The following is a 9,022-nucleotide window of genomic DNA, read 5'->3' on the forward strand; positions in this document are numbered from 1 at the left end:
ATCCTTTAAATTCATTACTCATTTTATAATCTTACAATTTACATACAGTGCCACACTAATTAAATGACAGCTCTTTCATCAGGATTATCAACACTCTTATTTGAACCTTTAATCTTCTTCAAACAGTCAAGATAACCAGTGGACAGTAAATGTCACCTTTGTGCCAGTCATGTGAAGCAGTCATGTAACCTCCTCGGTCTCCTGTTCCTCACAGTGGAGCCTGTAGGCAGGCAGGTAGGCAGGGGTGACCTGGAAAACTCTCAGACAACAGTGACTGTGGATCGCATCACAACGTACCGACAATGCAGTGCATAACAATACCTGCCCGGGTTTACCTGGATTTCACAATCCGTAGCCGGGCCGGAGCTTGAGGTGCGTTTGATTCGTTCCTCTGGGCGGAGCTCAGGGGCGCTCCCTGCCGGACGGGCGGGCGGGCACCATCCAGTGCGCCGCTGTGAGACAAATAAAGCCCAACCATGAATCATGCGACACAAGAATCACACAATATAAAAAAAGGGCCGCTAGTAGAAATATCACAATATAAAACACTCATGTTAAGCATTCACACTGTAATATTCACACCTTTTGCATTTGTCCTTATCAGAGAGTCTCGGGCTGGACACGACGTCAGACCAGTTTAACAAGGCCACGTAGACCAGTTCATTCCAGTTACCAACACAGGGCGAACACTTCCTCAAAGTCCCTCTGCTGGAAGGCGAGGCAGCTCTCGTAACCAGAGTCCAAAGCAGAATAAACACTGCTGGGTGAAAGACACTCAGCATACAGATGTGCGGATGTCTCCTGTTGAACTGGAGCCGTGTGGCCGCTTGTCTCCATGTCTTCGTAGACGTTACTCATCAGGTACTGCGTGGTGTTTCTGGGCGCCATTGCTCCTGCTTGGGGACGCTCAACACAGGCCGCAGCGGGCCTTCCCTTAAACACGGCCTCCATTTTCTCCTTCTTCCCCATAACCCCCAGGATTTTGGACAGTTTAGCGAAATGCGCCCGCCTCTGTTCCCGCCGGTGGCATTTTGTGAGGTTCCCCTTCATGGCGCCGGGTGGACACGGCTTCAAGGCCTCCTCCGTGGAGACGTGGAGCTGCCGCCATCTCATCTTCGATCCGGGCTTCATGCTTTTACGCAGGCAGTCGGTCTTCATGTATTTCGTGTTGTTATCCATCGTTTCTAAACACATATCTGTCCGAAAAATAACTTGAGAGAAAAAAAAAGTCGAGTGACTCGGCAGTTTTCGCTTCTTCTCGCTTAGAAACAACACTTAAGTGCCTTCTCGAGTTTAAAAAGGTGAAAAAAGTGGCAGGGATTGCCTTCTACAACAAACTACCTTCTGTAAAAACTCAAACTTTAAAAAAAAAACAATATTTTCAAAGATATCAGGAGCTCGATCGATACGTCTCTACCGAACTAACTTCCTATGAAAAGTACGTTACTACGCAGGGCGCACGTTGCATTATATGACCGAAAATACCCACAATCCTTTGCTTCCCGGAAGAGCTGCGCGGCGGTGCTGCCACCTACTGGTGTGGAATAACACATGCAAAAACCCTTTAGTGATACTTCTGTAAGGAAAGTGTTCAAAATTAGATGAATAAAACATTATAGAGACAGAATGTATCATATGAGCACGACGTGGAGAAATAGCCTAATATTTCTATAACCATCAGGCCATCAAAATGTTATCAAAATTGCAATATAACCAAAAAGAAGCTGCAAAAAAGGCAAAATGTGTTACAAAACAGCATTATAATCAAGTACTGCCAGGTCTTACGTGAATAAAAGTAAAGATATCATGTTAAAATATTACTCTGGTTAAAATTAGATATTACGTGGGTAAAAGTCTTGAAGCATCTGATGTTTAATGTACTTTAGTATCAAAAGTAAAAGTAAATCATACATATATTCACATGTATGAATATGAATTAACAGATCCGATATTCAGCATTTTTATTTATTTATGGAACAACTGTCTTTTTATCTGAGAAGTAACTAGTATTAAAGTTTATTGAATTAATGTAGTGAATCAAAAGTACAATATTTAGCTCAGCAAAATGTGGTGGAGAAAATGGGAATAATCAGCACATGTATCTCAAAATTGCACTTAAGTATAATACTCAAGTAAATGTACTTAGTTACATTCCAGCACTGACTACTATAGTGCAACAGAGCCACCCTGACCAATAAATCCTGTATTCCAGATGTAAGTTTGTTTGGTACAGACCTCAACAAATGCCCATCGGCAGGATTTTAATAGTTTCCCAGTGAAAAGGAAAATTGATGTAAACATGTTAATACATACCAATCGCAAATTGAAAATAAAATCTGTCAAAATAAGGCAATTTCTTTTATTTTACATTACAACAAGGCCCTAGTTTTTGTTTCAATGTGTCCTCATTTCAAAGCCCTTTGTTAAATTTCACAACCATTGGTGGGGCTGGAGCCGATCCCATCTGGAAGGCTGATTGGCGAGAGGCAGGTCAAACTGGTAAAAGAGCTGACATCACACTCACATTCACACCTACAGCAATAACCTAACTTGCATTAATTTGTACTGTGGGAGGAACCGAGAGGGAACCCGGGGGTGGTGGAGAACGTGTAAACTCCACACATCTGAGAATTGAACCCAGAGCCCTTCTTGCTGTGCGGCAACAGTCCAACCCACTGTAAGTATTTTATATATATTTGTATGAACTTTTCATTTCATATTGTCTAATTTATTTCATTGGAACACTTTGGGTCTCCGTACTTCTGCTCTGTGGTGTTTTGTTGCTGTTGATGTGGTCAACATCAGATATGTTTGTTTTATAGTGAGATATCACATATATACGGGAAAACGGTGTGAAAAGCCAATAAATCAATGTTATAATGAAGTGCAACTCTATGTTAGAGCATTTTATTTCACCAAAGGAGTTAGGATTTAATGTTGTCTAAACTGGTATTTTCTTGATATTTTACACTTTTATGGCATCACTTCACTTTTCACGCTACAGCTCTTGACAGTAAGTCAACCCTTTATCACATATCCCCAGCCCCAGTTGCAAAATCATATAAATGTAATTCATTTTAATTACTTTTTCATGTTGTCTTTTTTTTTTATTACTGTTGGCCCTTCTTTGATTCAATCAGTAATAGTCAAACAGAACACAAGTTATATAGCCCATGCGATTAAAAAATAACATGAAAGAACGGTTGATAACCCTCTCTTTTTATTTATCTTTATTATAAAAGCTCTACCCCGCAGTCTACACTGAACAATCAAGAGAGGAATGTCTGGATGTTTTTCTAACCCCCCTCTGTAATCACGGCGGGCGAAGCTTTGTGTACAGCAATGTAAAGTTAAGTACTAAATGGGTTGAAAAGAGCCCTGACCTTTTCAAATGATAAGCACAGTCATCTTGCACTCATCCAGGAGTGTAGCTGTCTAGTCTTTTCATAAATTATTAATGCTCTCGAGTGCAATCATATAACCAAGTACATTAATGAAATCTGGTTTTGTTTGTTTGTGGAGCAATACCTAGAGAGCCACTCACGATTCTATTACACATTACAGTAAGATTTATGCTGATAATTTCCCCTGGGGCTGAAAAATAACACTTGTGCTATCCGTTGTATAATCAAACCGCACACAGGAACGACAAAATAAAGTTACCAATTAGCCCGGATGGGAACATAACCAACTGTATTTCACCACACAATATACTAGATGTGGTCTCTTTTCTTTATTGAGTAACTGAAGAAACACAACAGCACATGAAACACTCAATCCCTCCACAGCAGACGTCTTATGGAAACATAATGAACGTCCAGGGATCAAATTCAAAGTCACGCCATTAGGCTGTGGGCACAAAAGAGCACTTCACACTGAGTGTGGTTATTTATGACAGGGGTATTAAAGTGATTTTTTAATCATTGACAGAATTTATGAGTAGATGACATGCTTTTCTTCCACTAGATGGCAGACTCCAACATAAAAAGCCTTTCACACACAGAGCAGCTTTTTTAAAGACCCCCAGGGGGCAGCATGTGGATGACAGAGCACTCATTGTGTTGTAAGGACACTTAGTCTCTTGTGGACGTCTGCTCCCCTCATCATCTCTCGAAGGGCTCTGAGTGTCTTTGAACAAGTGATCTCCTCACTCAGCCAGCGTATCTGTATGTCGATTGTAAAGGGACACTTGAACTGATTTTAATGTTATTGTACACCCGGAAACATTCTGTACGATGTGTGTGACTTGTATTTGTCCACCTATGTCACCAGGACAGAGTGAGAGTTATAATTACAGGCTGCGTGGGGATGAGGGCTCTTAGATAATATTCCTTTGCGACAGAGGAAACACAAAACACACAGGCTTGCCTTCAGTTTTCCCTGCAGGCCTACAAGCCTCTTAGTCCAGTTTCTGTTGTACTGATCTTTTTTTTCTCAGCCGATTTTTAAGTATTCATCGTGGGAAACATCGGGTGACCAGATGAGAATAGGTGAACTTTGTGACTGGGGTCGCGCTGCCTCTGGTGCAGCGTCAGTGAACAGAACAACATGTGAAAGTCAAATCTCAGGCCATAAGTCATGTGGGAACACGGACTTTTACATTTTAAATGAGAAAAGGCTCCTCTTTTGTCCCTGTTGTGACCACTGGAGGGCAGGAACGTTGCCTATCTGTGGGCAAAACCAAAAGAATGTTTGACAATGATCACTCTCAGGCTATAATCAGAACTCAGTATTTGGGACAACTGCTTGAAATTCAGGGCTGTGCAGAATTTTTTTGGGATGTCTGTTCACCCAAGGCAAAAAAATTCAGCTACTGGCCTGATTTCTTTTTTACTGATCAGCGGGCTGGTCTGATTTGATTGGTGGGCAGGAGCTGGTCTGCGAACCTCAAGTTGAACAGATGTGTTTTAGACTCTCAAGCATCTTAAAAGCTGCACTATGTGCTACTTTTGACAGAAACACCGGGTCTAGAGGGGACGCGGGTGAGACGAGGGGTGTTCAGTTGGTTCCAATCAGCAACCACTCAACTAGATGTCCTGCACTTTTAAAACACATGTTTAAGCACTCAGAGGAAGCTATAGGCTGTGTCTGCTGTGCCTCGCTGTTGTTGCTAAGGCTGTCATTTAAACCCATTCTTTTTTTGGGGAGGGTTTTTTTACCGAAAAGACTGATGATATCTTGAGCACTACGTGGAATACTTATCACTGCTGTTCTGCGGCTGACCCTGTAGTTGGTGCTGGGCAAACAGCCAAAAGATAAATATCTCCCCCGGGGATTTACAGAGGATCAGAGTATATTTCTCTGAGCAGCCCCATCACCACACACACACACACACACACACACACACACACCGACTGCTGCTCGCTGACTTTCCTTTTGTGGCCTCAGCGTTCGGCTCATTTACAGCACATCATGCAGTCTCTCCCTTTAGACCGCAGACGCTTTGCCTTTCTTCCTCGTTGTCGCACGTCATCTGACTCAACGGTTCATACTCGACCGAAAGGTTCAACTGCTTTGAATAAAAACCCGTCCTTCTTGCCAGGCTCCCCCTCCACCCTCCAACTCCACTTTTGTTTTCTCTTTGTCCTCGTCCTGACTTTGAAGGTTCCCCGCAAACACAGATTGCCCCCCGATATTCAAACACTGTTGCGTAAAGAATATCCAAATACTACCCACTGAATAATAGATGGAGGGAGACGAGTGCTCATGAACATCGTCGGCTTCGCAGAGCGATGACTGACAGCTGCTGTGTCCCTGGATTTTATGCTCATCATTTGAAACAGAGAGTCTGCGAGTGCTTATGTGTGTCAGCAGAAAGTTGCATGACTTCATGTCTACATGTCTCATTTTTTGTGCAGCAGGAGCACACCGCTTTCTATAATGTGGTTTCGGCACCACGCAGGGGGAACGTTAAAGCAGAGGCTACATTAACGTGAAATGGAAGGCATTGTTTTGAGGATTCATTTATAATAATACCTTTAATTGTTTTGTTTTTTTTAATGACCACATTGCTATTTGTGGGTGCCTTTTGTGTTTAACGCTGATGAGTAGCTCTACTGGTAAAGGAAAAATGTTCATTCTGGCCCTCCACTGGACTACGAATGACATCTTTTGGATATGTTTTTGTCATGGATCGCGATAAATAATCCTCACGATAAGCTGATTGCGGTATATTTCCATTATTGGGTAAATTATTTCTTGAGATAATCATAAAATTCCTCTCACGAGTGACTTGAAAGAGGTGTCTAGCTTGATGGAAGTACAGTCCTGGCTTGACTTTCTTAACAAAATGTAATGTAATGTGATTCCTGTGTGTGTTAGACTTTAAAGCAGTGGTGTCAAACTGATCCAGTAAAGGGCCGTGTGGCTGCAGGTTTTCATTCCAACCAAGCAAGAACACACCTGATTTGGATCAGGTGTGTTCTTGCTTGTGTTCCAAGCAAGAACACACCTGACGGCCCTTTACTGGATCAGTTTAACACCACTGCTTTAAAGCATACTGTGGTGATTAACGGGATTATATTATAAACCGTGATTGTTTTGGCCGGGGTAATTGTTAAAAAGGTCGAAAAAGTTAGATTAATGCATTTCGGTTTGAGAAAATGCATCTCAAACACTTTTTCTGCATGTTGTTTGTAGGATGCGTGTGTGTGTGTGTGTGTGCAGGGCTGTGTGTGAGTGATATTCACGGGAGCTGGGCACAGTTCAAGTTTCCTCCGCAGTGCAGAGGCTCTGTGGGGAGAGAGAGAGAGCGGGGGGAAGGACAGACAGCTGAAGGAGAGAGAGAGAGAGAGAGGTGACGCTCGGCTAAAATCACACACACGCACACACACACACCACCAGCAGCTCCATCAAGCGTACAGTCGTATCATTTGATGTGATGTTGGGGACGCGCCCGCCACCAAATTCGACTGGAAATTTTCGCAAATTGCTTGCATCTCCGAGGCCAAGTCACACACAAAAAAAATTAATCTTGATTTCTGTCCACAAGAGGATGGACATCATTACTGGTCCCAGGCAGCGTACAGCTGACCTGTTCCTCCACAGACCAGACAGGTTATGTGATTATGGGAATGAATGATTTGTAGGATGTAAGCCTGGAGCAGCATTTTTCATCGCTAGCAAACTGAATGACATGCGGGGAGTTTTCCAGTCCAGCATAAGCACCTCTCATTTAATTACACAGTGACAGAGACGGACAGTCGGCCTGGTGTTCGGACGAAGAACTACAACTGACGAAGGAATGGTTGTGATTGAAAACAAGAACATGATATTTTATTTCCGTGCAGCGTCAGATTGGCATCACTCCCTTCGTTTTTTGGTCACTTCCCAGAAGACACTGTTTGTACAGATTAGAAAGACAGGACAGAATAAACATTTGCATAGCTGAAAGAAAGTGTTGCCATAACGCAGGGCCACTTGAAGCTGAGTCGTTCAGTGTTATTTCTCATAAGAGCTGAGGCCCCAAGGTGTTTGCGACGCGTTATTATGATCGCATATCTTCTGTGGCTTCTTAAACTGCAGTGAGCTGGAATGAGTCTTAAACATGACATTCAGTCATGTAACATGAGAGGATTTTTGAAAGCCTCCCGAGAAACATTAGAGTCCATTAAGGAACAACATGGCGACCATCACCCAAAACAGTTTGCTTTGGGCAGAGCCTCACAGGAAATTGGCCATAAATCATTAACAATTAGTCCAATCATTAAAAATCTTGCCTAATACCTTCAGTCCTTGTTTGGGAACAAGTCTACCAAAACATTTTAAGCCCGGCCCATAGAGGGCACCACAAGTGCTACTCAGATCCTGCTCACTGCTTTAATTTTGTGCCCAGTGCGCCGCCTCCTCCCGTTGATAATGGACGGGTTGAATCTAGACTCACCGCTCATGGCTTTTATTTTCTATTTTCACTTTTCAGCCACACTGTAAAATCTGACAAAATGACTTTACTTTAAAAATGGAGGAAACGATTACCTCGAAATTACCTAGTAAAGTAGACAGACATCCTGCCCTGCTCCTCCATTTCATCCAAATATGGTCACTTCCGGCAAAAAACAAAAGAAAAAAAAACAAGATGGTGGCGGGTTTAGCTCACAAACCAATTGGATTCTGTCTTATAGATATTACATAACAATATATATATATATAGATATTACACAAGTGCTTTTATATTCTGTGCTTCAAGATTGTTCACATAACTGCCTGTTTTATGTATTTGCAAGGCAAACAGACCAAAGGGGATTTTTACAGAGTGTGTTTGTTATAGCTATTATAGTTATATTTATAGTTTGCATATCTGCCTGTTTTATGTATTTGAAAGGTAAACGGGCTAAGGGGGATTTTAAAGAGCATGTTCGTTGTTCGTCATGAAAATTGGATTTGCAGATTTACAGTCCAAAGAAAGACCATATTCACCGCTCTCTGATCAGCTGCCATGGTTAAGTTAATGAGTGTACGTGTGCCTCCTGACATCAGAGACCATAAATACAGCATGTTCATGTTAAAGGGATATTCCGGTGTAAATTTAATCCATGGTCTAAATCACCATGAAACTGTGTTAGATAGAAATCCAGCTAAGCTAGCGGAGGTTAGATGCCCCAGACTATGTGCTGAGACCCTATTTGTACTGTTGCTGAAGTTTGGTGCTGTTCTGAGCATTATTTGTGGCTTTTTGGTGGCGGTTTATATTTGGGTCAATTTACTGCAGTGTATTGTTGTCGTGTGGTCGTTTCTGAGGTTGATAAAACTCCTTAAAATTAGTGGTCTGCTAACTTGATCTCTCTAGAGAGGGATAACACAGTTTCACGGTGTGTTAGACCATGGATTAAATTTACACCAGAATATCCCTTTAAAGGGGCACTGTGTGAAATTCAAACTCACAATTTGAATAGTTACAATATCAATGAGGTAATAATGCAAATTCAGAAAATAAAATTATTTACCCTAACTGAATGAACACGCTGTTCTCAGAGGAAAATAAGGAAGCAAGGTGGCAGGGTCCGCCAAATATAAACATAGTAAA

This window comes from Sparus aurata, chromosome 14 (assembly GCF_900880675.1).
Source record: "Sparus aurata chromosome 14, fSpaAur1.1, whole genome shotgun sequence".
NCBI lineage: Eukaryota > Metazoa > Chordata > Actinopteri > Spariformes > Sparidae > Sparus > Sparus aurata.